This window comes from Oryctolagus cuniculus, chromosome 11 (genome assembly GCF_964237555.1).
Source record: "Oryctolagus cuniculus chromosome 11, mOryCun1.1, whole genome shotgun sequence".
NCBI lineage: Eukaryota > Metazoa > Chordata > Mammalia > Lagomorpha > Leporidae > Oryctolagus > Oryctolagus cuniculus.
In genome coordinates this window covers 2281840-2295985 of record NC_091442.1, presented here as the reverse complement: position 1 = coordinate 2295985, position 14146 = coordinate 2281840, and the positions used below count along the sequence as shown (strand labels likewise).

At 60.4% G+C, this 14146-nt stretch overlaps 1 long non-coding RNA gene across 4 annotated transcripts; it reads right to left on the bottom strand.

Moving 5' to 3' along the window:
* Positions 1-1005: 1005 nt before the first annotated feature.
* On the bottom strand, positions 1006-9951 carry LOC103345221 (uncharacterized). 4 transcript variants are annotated; one of them, XR_011379720.1, is made up of 4 exons: positions 9803-9951; positions 8434-9003; positions 3701-3825; positions 1006-3283 (listed from the first exon to the last, which is right to left on the bottom strand). It is a non-coding gene; the product is annotated as an uncharacterized lncRNA (long non-coding RNA). The 4 variants fall into 4 exon arrangements; XR_007915226.2 differs by having other exon boundaries at positions 1006-3825; positions 8434-8561; positions 8676-9003; XR_007915225.2 differs by having other exon boundaries at positions 1006-5384.
* Positions 9952-14146: the final 4195 nt, after the last annotated feature.

Here is a 14146-nt window from a genome sequence, read left to right as displayed (position 1 = left end):
GCCTTCTCGAGAGATTTTGTCAGGTTGGCTTTGGAGCATTATTGTTTTACTCTTACGTTTCCCTGGAACTCCATGGCCAGTCCTTCTAAGACCCTACCCCGTACGCCCTGGGATGGCCCTCGCCCCTCGGCTTCTCCTGGAAGACCCCCGTGCTAGGGCTCTGCCCCTCCTCCCTCTGTCTGGGATCTTGTGCCCTCAGGATTTGAACCTTTGGAAATCTAGAAGTGACCTCGAGCCTGACATACCCTGGCAGAACTCGCACCCCAGATTTCTCCCTCAAGTCTTCCTCACCTTAGGGGCTCCAATCGAAAGCACCAGTCGCCCTTGTCTCTGCTCCTCCTACACCTCGGGCCGACCCACCAGCACGCCTGGCGCTGACCCTCAAGAGCGGCGAGGGACCCCGTGTGGACTTTCAGCCAAGCCACGCCTTCCACCTGGGAGAAGTGCAGTGGCCTTGCCCCTGCCTCCACCGTTGGTCTACACAGCTGCCGGATGAGTCTACAAGAGGTCGGTGGGCTTGCTCACTCTGCTGTTACCCCTCCACGTTTTCTCCCCCAACAGAGCACATCAAACCAGGAGGGAAGGACCTGCTGTGCCATCTCACATCGCAGCCTCTTGGAATCGGAGCTTTTTAGAGCGAGGGGAGATAAAGGAGAGTGGGGACAGTCACAGAAGGAGCAGGTCACCCAGCCAGCAAGGAGGTGCCCAGCCCGGTCCCGCCGGCGCCCAGCGCGTGCTCTCAATCCCTCGGCTTTCTGCCGCCCAGGGAAGGCTTGTTAGGGTCGGGCCGCGGTGCAGTGAGGCTTTGTGGGATGGCTGTAGGGGAGAGAGAATGGCTCTGCAGGCAGAGGGGGTTTCAGCACATGACCAGTGCAGGGAGAGGCTGGGGTAGCCTGGCCAGCTGCGATCCCTTGGCGTCGCCGTTTCTTGCTGTGAACTCTGCGGGGGGGGGGGGGGGGGGGCTGCATCGCTGCCCCTGCAGGACACACGCTTTGGGAAGCTTGCTGACCTCCGAGAAGGTTCTCAGCTGGTGGACACTGACCGTGCGTGGTCGTGCTGCCCAAGAGGCCTGGCTCGCGCCCTGTGGCACGTGGACTCGGCCTCTGGTGAGCCTCCTGCTGGGTCCCAGTGCACTGGGGGGGCACCCACGGCCTTCACGTGGCCTTGATGCAGGGGTCTGGACGAGCAGTTACTGAGTGAGTCACTCATCCCCACGTTTTCACTGAGGACCTTTTACTTCTCGTGGAAAATGCGGATTATGAAGAAACGGAACGTGGATTCCAAAAACATTTTGTGCCAAAATTAATCTAATTTCATTTTTTCATGAACTTTTTGTTTGAAGCACCCTCTGTGGATGAGGCCCTGGGCCAGCCCTGCCCCCACTGAGTTCCCCACGTCCCTGGCCCTGGGATAATCCGGACCCCCCTGTGCCAAAGTCTTCTTCCCAAGGAGCTTGGCCACACGGCGACTGCAGGGGCACTGAAATGCACCAGCAGACTTAAACATTGAGCTTTTCACAGCAGCACAATGAAGGCCATTTTGGTGGAATCATTGCCTGTGTGGGGAGCAACCCGGACTGGACTGAGTTACTGGAATTAAGACTTATTCTATGCATCTGCTCTCCCACAATATGGTGCTGAGAAGGGAGAAACAGCTTCTACACAGCTGCCTCCAGTTCAACCAATAAACTGTAGGACTTGCTCCTGATTGGAGGAGAGCAGCGTACTCGGCGTGTGGGTAGCAGAGTTGGGATTGGCGGAAGAGGACTATAAAGGAGGAGAGAGACAACATGCACCAGGAACATCTAAGGGGAACATCTATCTGAAGGAACACTGTGCAGCCCCCGAGAGAGCCGGCCGGCGGTGTGCCGCTCCCCCGCGGAAGTGGGGAATGTGGCAGGGGGAACCGCCCTTCCACGGAGGTGGAAGGGACGGTAGCCAACCCGGGAAGAACCAGCAGCAAACCCGGGGAGGGCCGAGCAGACAAAAGAACAGTGCAGGGTCCTGTGTCGTTCCTCCACGAAGAGAGGGCGCGACAGCCTGCACCCTGATGAGGAGCAGGGCTCTGCCTGAGAGCTCAGGGGCCGGCGCTGTGGCATAGCAGGTAAAGCTGCCACCTGCAGTGCCAGCATCCCATATGGGCGCCGGTTCAAGTCCTGGCTGCTCCACTTTCCATCCAGTTCTCTGCTATGGCCTGGGAGAGCAGTAGAAGATGGTCCAAGTCCTTGGGCCCCTGCACCCACGTGGGAGACCTGGAAGATGCTCTTGGCTCCTGGCTTCGGATCAGCACAGCTCCGGCCATTGTGGCCATCTGGGGAGTGAACCAGCAGATGGAAAACCTCTCTTTCTCTCTCTCTCTCTCTCTCTCTCTCTCTCTCTCTCTCTCTCTCCCTCTACTCTCTGTAACTCTGCCTTTCAAATAAAATGAATAAATATTTTTAAAAAAATAAAAGATGACACATTTAGCCAGCAGACTGCCCGGCACAATTCAACACCGCAGATTACCCGGTGACAGCAGAGGGAAATGAGGCATGGGTGCTGCTCGGCTAACTCCTGCTGAGTCCCGGAACCCTGTGTGTGTGTACTCAGCCTGGAGCCCTGTGAATGTGTACTCAGCCCGGAGCCCTGCGCGTGTGTACTCAGCCCGGAGCCCTGTGCCTGTGTCACTCAGCCCGGAGCCCTGTGCCTGTGTCACTCAGCCCGGAGCCCTGTGTGTGTCACTCACCCCAGAGCCCTGTGCCTGTGTCACTCAGCCCGGAGCCCTGTGCCCTGTGTCACTCAGCCCAGAGCCCTGTGTGTGTCACTCAGCCCGGAGCCCTGTGTGTGTCACTCAGCCCGGAGCCCTGGAGGGAGAAGAGATTTGCGTGGCTCCCATGGCTCCAGCAGAGCAGCAGTCGCCGGGAGAGAACCCTCCCGGTGCCGGGAAGTAGCTCGGCACGCGCCAGCAGCCAAGTCCAATCACAAAGAGAGCTCAGGGGCAGGCGGCTGCAGCCCCCCATCCCTGGGGTGTGAGGGCGGTGCAGCAAACAGGGAAAGTGTTCTTGTCAGGAGGGTACGTGCGTGGGAAGCCGGTGGTCCCCCGTGCCTGCCTTCCCTCTCCACTGCGTGCCGGTCTCTGAGGGGAATCGGCCAGGGCGGACGGCCCTCTAGGTCACCATCAACGCCACGAGCCCCTGCCGGGCCTGGGCGTCGCCGGGCTGCCTCGTTTTCTTCCTTCTCAGGAGTTCAGGTTGTGCGGAGTCCCTCACCCAGGCGAGCAGCCAGGCCCTCATTCCACGTGGGAACTGCAGCAGGAAACACAGGGAGTTGACACAAACCACATCGTGTGGCCGGCTGGATGCTTCTGGGGCTGCCAGGGAGACTCGCACTCAGGGAGCCCCAGTTCCGTGTCGAGCCCGCGGGGCCCGCGCTGGGCTTCTTCCATCCCTTCGTCCAGGGAAAGTTCAGCAAAGCAAAGCAGCGCGGAGGCCGGGAGCGGCAGGGTTGTGCTGACGGTGTTGAAAAATTGCGCTCCTGGTAGCTCTTGGCAATTGAGTCCTCTCTCTCTCTCTCTTTCTGTCTTTCTGGTTTAAAAACATCAGGACTCTGCCTCCCTGGGTATTTGCTATGCGAAACATCATCTCATCTCTCAACTCTGCAAGGGGAGGCGGGAAAGGCTGAGGAACCAGAGGAGGCGGGGCCCCAGGCCACCTGCAACTCACCCCGTGGACGGCAGCAGGAGGGCAGTCGGTCCTCGTTAGTCGACTGTGAGTCCTGGTGGCCTCCTTGGCCTGGGGTTGCCGGGTGGACGCCACCAGGAGGTTAGGAGAGTTGACACAGTAGGTTCCTGAGGGCAGCAGGACAGGTCAGAGGTCACAAACCATGACACGCACCTGCTCTGTGTAAATAACCCAGGGCCCAGGAGGGCTGACGTGGTGATGGCTCCCTCCTTCCGCTGCCCACCGTGCAGGAAGCAGAGGGCTGGGTCCCTGGGAAGCTCAGTCGTGGCCCAGAGCCCCTGTCTGTTGGAGAAGGCCGGGGACCAGGGCTGCAAATCCAGGTGCTCACAAGTCTCCCTGGACAGAGCGGAGGCGAGGGGACCAGCCCTGCGGTGCAGTGGGTTAAGTGGCCACCAGTGACACCGGCATCCCATAATCCCATAGGAGCACAGATTTGGTTTCCAGCTGTTGTGGTTCAGATCCTGCTCCTTACTAACGTACCTGGGAAAGCCGACGGTGGCCCAAGTGCTTGGGTCCCTGACACCAAGTGGAGACCTGGCGGCCCTGGCCATTGCAGTCATGGGGGCGTGAACCAGTGGAGGGAAGATCTCACTGTCTCCCTCTCTCTGTAGCTCTGCCTTTCACATAAATATTTTTAATTTTTTTTTTAAAGAACAAGCAGTGGTGAGGCTCTCATGGGCCCTAGGACCTGGAACCTCCTTGGCACCCACCAGTGGCCTGCCCGGGGCAGCACCAGCCCCATTGCGACAAGGCTCAGAGGGCTCTAGATCCAGAGGCCAACCCTGGCACCAGCTGCCTGCAGGAACACCCTGGGGCCCTGTGATCCACCCCGTCTGCAGCCGCCATCACATGCCCCTCAGCATGCCGCAACCTGGTTTATAGAGGTGGGGAGGCTGCTAGGGGGACCCCGCACTCCCTGGACCGCGGCCAGCAGGAAACAGCGGGGGCGACTGCCTGCCCCCTCCGGTCAGTGACTCCATGCGCAGCCAAGACCCACCTGCAAGGGGGCTGCCCAGGCGGCTGCAGATTGAGGAGGTGGGGGGGCAGCCGGGTGCAGCTCCAAGCTCAGATCCCGGTGGGTGAAAGTCTCCTTCCCCTCTCCTGACGCCCACGTGCCTGAACAACACGGACCCACGGCAAGCGCGGCACCAGACGGCTGCCGGCACCGCTCCCCCGTGACCTCAGCCACGCCCTGGTCCACTCGGCTCCACGCGCCAGTGGTTTCTGAGGCTGAGCGTCACCTGTGTTATTATCCACTTATTGTCTCTGCTTAGCTGACTTTGTCAGCTGAAATGAATTTGTTCTACGAGGAGCCGGCACCAGAGCTGGAAAGTGTTTGCATTAACAGGAGATCATAGCACTGATGAATATGACAAAAGTGAATACTGTTTGGCTCCGTAGCATCACTCATGCTTGGTCCTGAGCCGAGGGCTGCGCTCTCCTTATTGAAAAGGTAAATGAGGAAGTGCGGGGTGTCGGAGAAATGCTGTCTGGAGCAGAGATTTGTCTTCGGCATCAGATGCGTTGGGCGGCAGGAAGGGGCTGCGGGCTCCGTCCGCACTTTCTCCTCTGATTTGCCCAAGTCGGGACTTGGGGGTGGGACGCGGCTCCAGATGGAGGACGGTGGATCAGGACCCAGCTTCTCCCTGGGACCCAGGCCCCAAACCTACAGGAAAGGGGGCCATGAGTGTGCTGGGGCTCCCTATGCATTCGATGGAGATTTAGTGCAGCTTTTGCCTCTCTCGGGCTCTGGGGACACAGGTCCCCGTCTCTAAGTTTGCTCAGATCTGGGGACCCTGGGCCGCCTGCTCCCCAGTCTTCCGGTGGGTTCTGTAACACTGACAGCTCCCGAGAGTCCACGGGGGCTCTCGCCGGGCAGGGCGTCTGCTTCCTCAGTGTTTTCCTCTCCCGAGTGTCACGGATGGGGGTTCGGCAGCGACGCGGGTGACCTTTCTCCCCAAAGCTGGGCTCCCAGAGCCTGCACAGCCCTGGAAAGCGGAGGGCCCGTGGGAGCCGCTTCTCAGGGCCGGCTCTGGGCCTCGCCCTTGCTTTCTGGTTGCTCTGCAGGGAAGGAGCTCATGGGAGTCGAAGCCTGCAGGGCAGCCCAGCGGGGTTCTTACTAGCGCCTGGGGCTCTGAGCTGGGCGCCCTCCGGGGGAGGTGAGCCGAGCGTGTGTCAGCCATGAGCAGCTGGCAGGGGCGTTGGTGCATGCGGGAGACTCAACGCGGGAGGAGATGCCCGCCTGCCCCGACTTCATGGCTGTGGGCGTTACGAGGGGGCTGTGCTGATGGAAGCGGGGCAGGGCAGGCCCCGGAGTGCCCGTCTGGGCTTCCCGTGTTAGCTGTGTCTCTGTGCAGGGCAGCAGCCTGGGTTCCTCCCAGAGCCTCGCTCTGCAGCCTCCCTTTGCACCCTTCCTCCTCTCTCCTCTGTTTCCAAAGAGCACCGATAAGGCACCTACTATATGCAGAGCACCAGGCCACACACACAAGGGCTCCCAGCAGGGCACGCAGGCTGTGGTAGTCTGTGCTGAGCGCAGCCCTCGAGCTCGGGGTCTGGGTGCCAAGTCCGCCTGTGCGACCTCCTGCCCTGCAAACCTGGCCGCAACAGACCCTCCAGCGGCCCCGACTCAAGTCCAGACAGCAGAGGCGCTCAGTGCCCAGCCGCGTTTGCCACGGGTGAAGGTGCATCTGTCCAAGAGCGCACGTCATCCCAGGGAGACGGGGATCCGGGCAGGGCGGGGTCTTTTTCCTCCCCATTTTGGGGCTGAGCGGTAGGAGGAGATACAAATATGTCCTGTTTCATCCAAGTGCCACGTGGAGAACTGGGTGACCGGGGGCAGCGTGTCCCAGTGGCTTGGCTCCGTGATCCGAGCAATGTGAGCAAGGCCAAGGCCAAATGGGCCGTGTCCGGGATCCTCTGTGATCAGCCTGTTAATCCCAGCTCTGCTGCCAGTGGTAGAACACAGGAAGCCGCATCACCACCGGGAGGAATGAGTGGGCGAGGACCCAGCAGGGTGCCCACGCAGGTGGCCGACCTCCAGGCAAGAGCCACACAGAGGGGCCTCCGTCACCAAGGCTTGTACCCGGCGAGGACCCAAGCCCGGGTGCCACACACAGGACAGGGTCTGCACCTGGCAAAGCAGGACAGGATCCCAGCCCCCACCCCCGGCAGGTGCAGCTCTGACGCGCCTGCTCCCCTGGCCTGCCTCGGAGGGCACCTGTCAGCGATTGCAGGCCCCACGCTGTCCCTCTCTGCCCTGGGTGCTCCCCCTCCAGCTGTGGTCCCCGTGTGCCATGCTGCAGGTTTGACTTCTGTATATGGCCGCCCTGTGGCTGTCTGTGATGGCCTCGCCCATGGTGCCTGGCTCACAGGGAGCCCCAGGCAATGGTGGGTGAGGAGTGGGCGTGGCCGTGTCGGCTTCCCACATGGCATCTGCCCGCAGACCAGGACCCTGCCCCCGTGGGACTGAGAAGGACCAGGCGGCTCCTCGTCTGCTTCCGATCTCCCGTAGGGCACGGGCTCTTGCAGCCAGAGTCAGTGTGCCCTCGAGTTACGAAAACGCCCGTATGCGCGCTTGGTGACAGGGTCGGGGCTAATTTCTGTAAACCTGACCCCGAAGTTTCCCCGTTCCCATGCTTTTCCCTGGAACCCTGGGCAGAAGCATCGAGACTCTTCAATGGTGGTTAAGAAGCAGACGCCGGGTGGGCATTGGCACAGCAGTGATAAGGACGCTTGGCACACACTCCCGCATCGGAGCGCCTGGGTGCCAGTCCCGGCTCCAGTTCCAGCTTCCTGCTGACGCGCGCCCTGGGAGGTGGTGGTGACGGCTCAGGTAGCTGGGTCCCCGCCACCCGTGTGAGAGACAGAGCTCTAGGCTCCTGGCTCCAGTCTGGCCCAACTCAGACCACTGCAGGCATTTGGGTTGTGAACCGGCGAATGGCCCACTCTCTGCCTCTCAAATAAATAAAACATGGCTTTAAAAGACTCACACATTCCCACCTATTCCACGTGAAGCAGGGTTAACCGGTGCCTTGGGCTGGGGATTTTCTGGTCACTCTCATCCACATACCTACTCACTCATTTGCTCAATCACTCATTCGGCCAACAAACACGCATCTGTAGTCACCGAGTGTCGGCGGTGCTGCGTGATCCAGGCACTGGAGCCACGCTGCGGTTCACGGGCCTTGAAGGTCAAGGGAGGCAGGGAGGGGCTGGGGCTTGGAGGCTGACCGCAGGGCACCGTGGTGGGTCTACTGGGAGAGGGAAAGACGTGTGCTGCCCGGGGTGCGAGCGGAGAAGCCGGGCTGTGCTTGGACAGGGGTGGAGCGCACAGCCGGAGGCATCCCAGCACCCCTGCGCTTCTGAGGGGGCCTGGGCTCACACGTTTGGGGGGTTTGCTGGCAGATGGCACCCTGGGGGATCCCGTGGGGCTGCCAGTAGCTGCCAGGTGTGCAGAGGGCTCCGGCCTCTCACACAGGTGCACACCCGAGGGGCAGCTGTGGGTGTGACGTGTGCAGAGGGCTCCGGCCTCTCACACAGGTGCACACCCGAGGGGCAGCTGTGGGTGTGACGTGTGCAGAGCTCCGGCCTCTCACACAGGTGCACACCCGAGGGGCAGCTGTGGGTGTGACGTGTGCAGAGGGCTCCGGCCTCTCACACAGGGTGCACACCCGAGGGGCAGCTGTGGGTGTGACCCTGGCAGGGCTGCCGCTCACCTGGGCCAGGTAACCAGGCTCCTGATGTTTAGTCCTGGTGTGGCCTTGCAGATGGACACTGGCGAGTGGTGCGTTCCCGGAGTGGCCCCAGGAGGCGGCGGCATCTGGGACATTCCTGACTTCCTGGGCTGGGTAAGGGCAGCGACTTGTGGCCGAGCATCCCAGGCCTGTGACGCCCCCAGGAACTCCCCCCATCAGGAGGCGGGGACTGCCGGTTCCTGCGCTGGATGCCGAGGGCTCACCTTCAAGGTGACTTCTGATGGCTTCCCCCAGGCCAAGCCTTGCGTCTCTGGGGTGGGGGTGGGGGTCGCGCTTGGAGGGCCGGGGCGCTCTCCTTAGCTTTCTGGAACTCAGCGAGGCTGTTCCAGTCCAGGCGACGGGAGGAACTGGTCAGCAGGGCCCTGGGCTGGACTCTGAACCCGGGACAAGGACGATTCTCAGAGGGAGACTTCAACACTGCACCATCTCCTCCTGCCCCACCGCAGGGCCGAGTCACTGCGCCCCCTGCGGCCGCGTCCGCACACGCAGATTCCTCGCTAAAGAACCATGTGGGTTCCTGTCTTCAGAGAACTGAAACCACCAGGAAGGCACAGTTACTTCTCTCTCTCATCTGTCAATCATCTGCCTACCTATTTTCTATCTATCTACTTGTCTATCTATCTATCTATCCGTCTATTATCTATGTATAATGTATCTATTATCTACCTGTTACCTATCATCTAATCACATGCCTTCCTGTCACCTATCACCTATCATCTTCCTATCACCTGTCATCTATGTGGTTCCTGAGGCCATCAGGCCCTTACTCAGCGGATTTGAGCTGGCCTTGAGAAAGGAGAGGGCGGGGAGACTTCTCGGAGGATGTGTGATTACTCTGGGAGTGGGGACAAAGAGTGAATGTTCCCTGAAGCGGAGACGGTGTGAGCAAAGGCCCTGTGGCAGGAGGGAGAACAGGATTTAGGGTTCTTGTGGCTGGGAAGGAGCAGGGCACAGGCAACTAAGAGATGAGCTGGAGAGGTGGGCGGGTCCACACCACCTGGGGCCAAAAAGCAACCAATTACTTAAGAGGCAAAGAGAGAGAGCGAGACAGAGAGCCCTCGGCTGCTTCATTCCCCAATTCCTGCGGTAGCTGCCTGCTTACGCTGGGAGCCAGGAGCTCCTTCCGGGTCTCCCATGTGGGTGGAGGGACCTAAGGACTTGGGCCATCACCTGCTGCCTCCCAAGGCGCTTGTTAGCAGGAAGGTGGAAGTGGGAGGTGGAGCTGGGCCTGGGAGCCAGGCTTTCCAGCCTGGGAGGCAGGGGTCCTAACCTGGGGGTCAGATTCCCCCTCGCATGGGGCCTTCTGCCTGGTACAGACACCTCGGCTCACCTGTTCCTCTGCCCACGCGCCCACACAGTCACGATGATCGGGCTCAGTCACTGCAGGATGCCTGGGGAGCACCGAATTCCCCTCCATGCCTGGGCTCTCTCCAGGCCTTGTCCCCGGACTTGTGCTCGCAGCCCCCACTGGCCGCCTGCCCGGGTGCCTACACTTGTGTTGAGGGTGCATCAGGCCGGCCCTTTGGGCTTTCTGACCTCACACTGCTGCACTCCCCTCCCGCCCCGCTGTCTCCTACCTCCCTGGACTCCGCCCACTCCAGAACCCCCAGCCCTCCCTGACCGGCCCGTCACTGTGGCCTGTGGGTGTCTCTCTCTGGATCTCTGTCAGGCTGCAGACGGCCAGGGGACCGGCTCCTTCCCCACGGCAGCCCCAGCACCCCTACAAAGCTCAGCAGTGGAATACGCAGCCCCAAGCCGGCCAGGGGATGCCTCCTCCCCTCCCCAGCACCCAGGGGTGGGGCCCGAATCCTGAGCAGACAGACTGACTGACTGGCTGGCAGAGCCGCGGGTGCTGAGACCGAGCGCGTTCTGGCTGCCAGTCTGTAGCACCCGGCGCTATTTCAGATGCTCGTCACAGACGTTTTGAACTGCATTAGAATCAACAGAATTCTGAATTATCTTCTCAGCAGTACAGGGAGTAACTGTCACCCACGAGGGAACGCAGGGGGTGATGCACTTCCACGTGCTAATCCTCCAAGGGGAACATGTATGCCACAGGCGGTTCTAGAACCTTCTCACCCAGAGCTGCCCCTGCCCCCCCAACCCCGCACTGGCCCCGACTCTGGAGATTCGGGGGGTGGGGAAGCTGTCGGCACACCAGGCTCAGGGAAGCCATCTGGGCCCCGGGACAGCTGTGTGTCGGCCTCCAAGAGAGAACAGCCGAGGCAGGTGCATGGGTGGGGCTTGGGTCAGGACCGGGCCCCCTGCACGTGACACAGGCACCCACCAGGGGCCCCATGAGATACCCGGCAGCCGGCAGACTCAGGCCTGCTCTCGGGGGCTCTGCTGCCCCTCACCAGATGCCCACGTCGGGATCTTTGGGGACATCTTGGCAGGATACACCCCTGATATTTTCTGTGTGCGTTCCCTGAGGCTCATCAAAGCTGGCACCTGCTGCATTCCATCTCCAGGCGCCGCCCCTGGGGCCTTGGTCACTATCGGATCTGTGCCATCCCGTGTGCCGCTGGCTGGGCAGCCACTGCCTGCTCTTTTCCTGTCCACCACTGTGACGCCGGAGCCTGCAGTGGGAGCCCAGCATCTGCGAAGAAACGTGTGTTGGATGGAGCTTGGAATTAGAAGAAAGATCCGAAACTGCACAATGAAATGAGGTAGGAAAATTCATTTGCGTTCTTAAAAGCTGACAAATTTCAAAATATCACAGAATCTTTACATGACTGACTACGGTTATTAGTTTCCTGCTTGTGTAATTCGTTTTCCTGCCGCATAGCTTTGCTTGTTTACGGGATAAGTATTTTTGGTATCGTTTTCCACAGAGAGAATAGAAGGATATTTCCGCAGCTCCCCTAGCGCGGTCAGGTAAACTTAAAAGGAGCCATCGGTGGAGCTGGGAGCGTGCAGCCTGCAGACGGGCGCACAGACGCACCTGCTGTGGCGTCGACTGTGTTCCGTTCTAGATGCAAGGCCGGACGATTTGATTCACCCCAGCAAACAGCTGTCCACAGGGCCTTCCTTATCCTGGGCACGTGTAAGCCTTGCTCTCCCACTGTGGGCAGACCCTGCGGCTGGGCCGCGCAGGGCCAGCTCAGGCCAGAGAGCAGGGTGTTGGACACCCCAGGACAGGACACTGGGACTGGGATGCTGGGGCTGAGGGCGGCGGGTTGGCCTTGCTCCAGGATGCCATGTGGAAGAGCGCCACCAACTGCCCGCGCTGGGGTTGGAGCCTGGAGCAGAAGTGGTGGGCGGCCTGAGCTGGCTGCAGTCCTTGCGGTCACCCCCGACTTCCGCAACGTCTGTGAGTGCACGGTCACACGGCGGGGACGCTTCTGCTCTCGCAAGGAGCCCCCACGTCAGCAAGGGCCCCTGGGGCTCCCTGGCTCCTCTTCTTCAGCTGCAGACACCTGTGACGAAGCCAGCCACCCCCTGGCCGGACCCAGGCGAGTGCCCAGACCTGCCTCGGGCACTCTCAGCTCTCCCGGGGGGACGTCAGCGGAGTGGTTGGAGCTGCCAGCGCCGTGACGCCCTCGGTGGTGCGGTGCAGAGCCGCCACTCCAAGTTGGCTCGTGGGGAGGCTCAGGTTCTGTGAACGGAATGCAGCTGCCCAGTGCTCCCGCCCCTGACCCTGAGGCTTCCTGGGGCCAGAGCCCGGGTGGGGGAGGCGTCCTCCCCAGAGGGAGAGGGTGCAGGACCATTCTCATCCCGCTCAGCAGACGTCGGGGAGAAAGAGCCGCGTGCCGAGGAGGGGGTGACCAGTGGCAGGAGCCGGCGGGGAATCAGTCATTTGCCCGGCTGGGCAGGGAGAACGGTGCTCTGGGCGCCTCCCTCCCTTCACGCTGCGTGGAGTTCACGGGCCACCTGACGACCCGCGGGCAGCCAGCTGCCTGGACCTTGCCCTTCCAGCCGGATCAGGCTTGGAGGAGCAATTAGTGAATCAGCTGACGTCTTCCGGAGAGCGCTCAGGTCAGGAAAGCTAATTAACCTTACCCTTGCATCCCCACGAAGTAGCAAACACACCAGGGCAACGCTGGAACAGAACAGAGGGGAAGGGAAGCAGGGAGGAGGCGGGGAGGGCTCTGCAGAAGGGAGGCCGGTGGGGGGCAGTGCAGGAGCAGCGGCAGCCGGAGCCAGGATGGTCGCGAAGGCTCCGTGCCCCATCACGGGGTCCGCTCGGTGTAGCAGCCTGCCCCGTGCCCTGAAACACCCAGCCCTGTCCGCTGGGACCTTCTGCATGGGAAGGGCTGATGGGGGCCTCCACCCTGCACCTCGGGGTGCCCTGGACCTCCTGGGCTGACCTCCTGGAATCACGATGACTTGGGGTCACAGCCCAAGGCTGGCTGGACGCTGGCCTCTCCCCTCGCCTTTCGCTCTGAGAAGCCTCGCTGCCAGCTGCTTCCAGGCGTGGGCTCCGCTGTGGGCTTCACCTGAGCGCCCATTCCTGTCTCCGACACCGGCTGTGTGAGCTAGCTCGAGTTCTCCAAATGCAGGCCACGCCCCACTGAGTCCGGCTCGCTGGCTACCAGAGCGAACCACGGCGAACTCTGGGCGGTTTAGAAGCAATGGCAGTTGGTTCCCTCATGGTTCTGGGGACCCCGTATCTGAAATCAAGGAGACAGCAAGGCTCAGGATCCCGAGTCTCCTCCGGTGCTGCCGGCTCATCTGAAGACCCGAGAGGCATCAAAAAGTGGCGGTGACGAAAGAGAAGGATTAAAAGACAGCGGGAAACACAGCTACTTGTGTAGCGCACGACTCCCTGCGCTCACTCCTGTGGGCTGTGTGCACCTGCCACGTCCTGACTCCCCCGACCCGGACAGCCCGCGGGCTGGGGCCTCGCGCTCCCAGACGCTGGCATCCAGGAAGGCGATAACGCGATCAAGGCTCACAAATAGTCTTTCTCACACTCTCCCCCGAGAGACCACCTTCTTCCCCATGGGCTTTGACTCTGCCGAGGCTCTAACAGGGCTGTGTCGGGAAAGGGGAGGAGAACTGGGGCCAGCATCCCTCGCCTTGTTCCGAGCTGCACCCCTTGGCGCTTTCACTCCCCAGCCCTTGCACTATTTTGGGACCGTCTGGCATAGCTCTGAAACTAATGGTACAAACCACTATGTGATAAATTAAAACACATTGCATCCTGTCATCCTGCAAACAAGTAGCTTACTCCCAAGTCTTTGAGAAAGTACTTTCGAGATAAAATATGCACTTGTGGCTTCTGCAGGTTTTTAAAAAGTCCCGAATCTTCACAGATTTACTGGGGAGGAGGGGGTGTTTCGTGTAAAATGTGTTTTTCCTTGACATTTAGAGGTCTTGCGGAGTGGTTTATTATAGATCTTGTGGGCATCTTGATATTTAATTAAATCTCAGACATATATTCTGTGGAATATGAAGAATGTATTTATTCGCTGTCTATTTGTTATTCTTTTTCTGCTCCTAACACAAAATTATCAGCTGGAAGTAAGTCATCAGAGACACTTAAAATTTTTCGAGGTCGGAAATCTAATTAACCTTAGCAACTGTGCTTAAAATGTTGAATAACACCAGGCAAGTCCTCACAGGAAGGCTCGGCAATACCCAGTCCTGGCGATGTATTTACAACTGTTTCTCCAAGCTGACCTTTCACGCCTGTTTGCAAAAGGCAGGAGGGAAGGGGAAGCAGACTGGG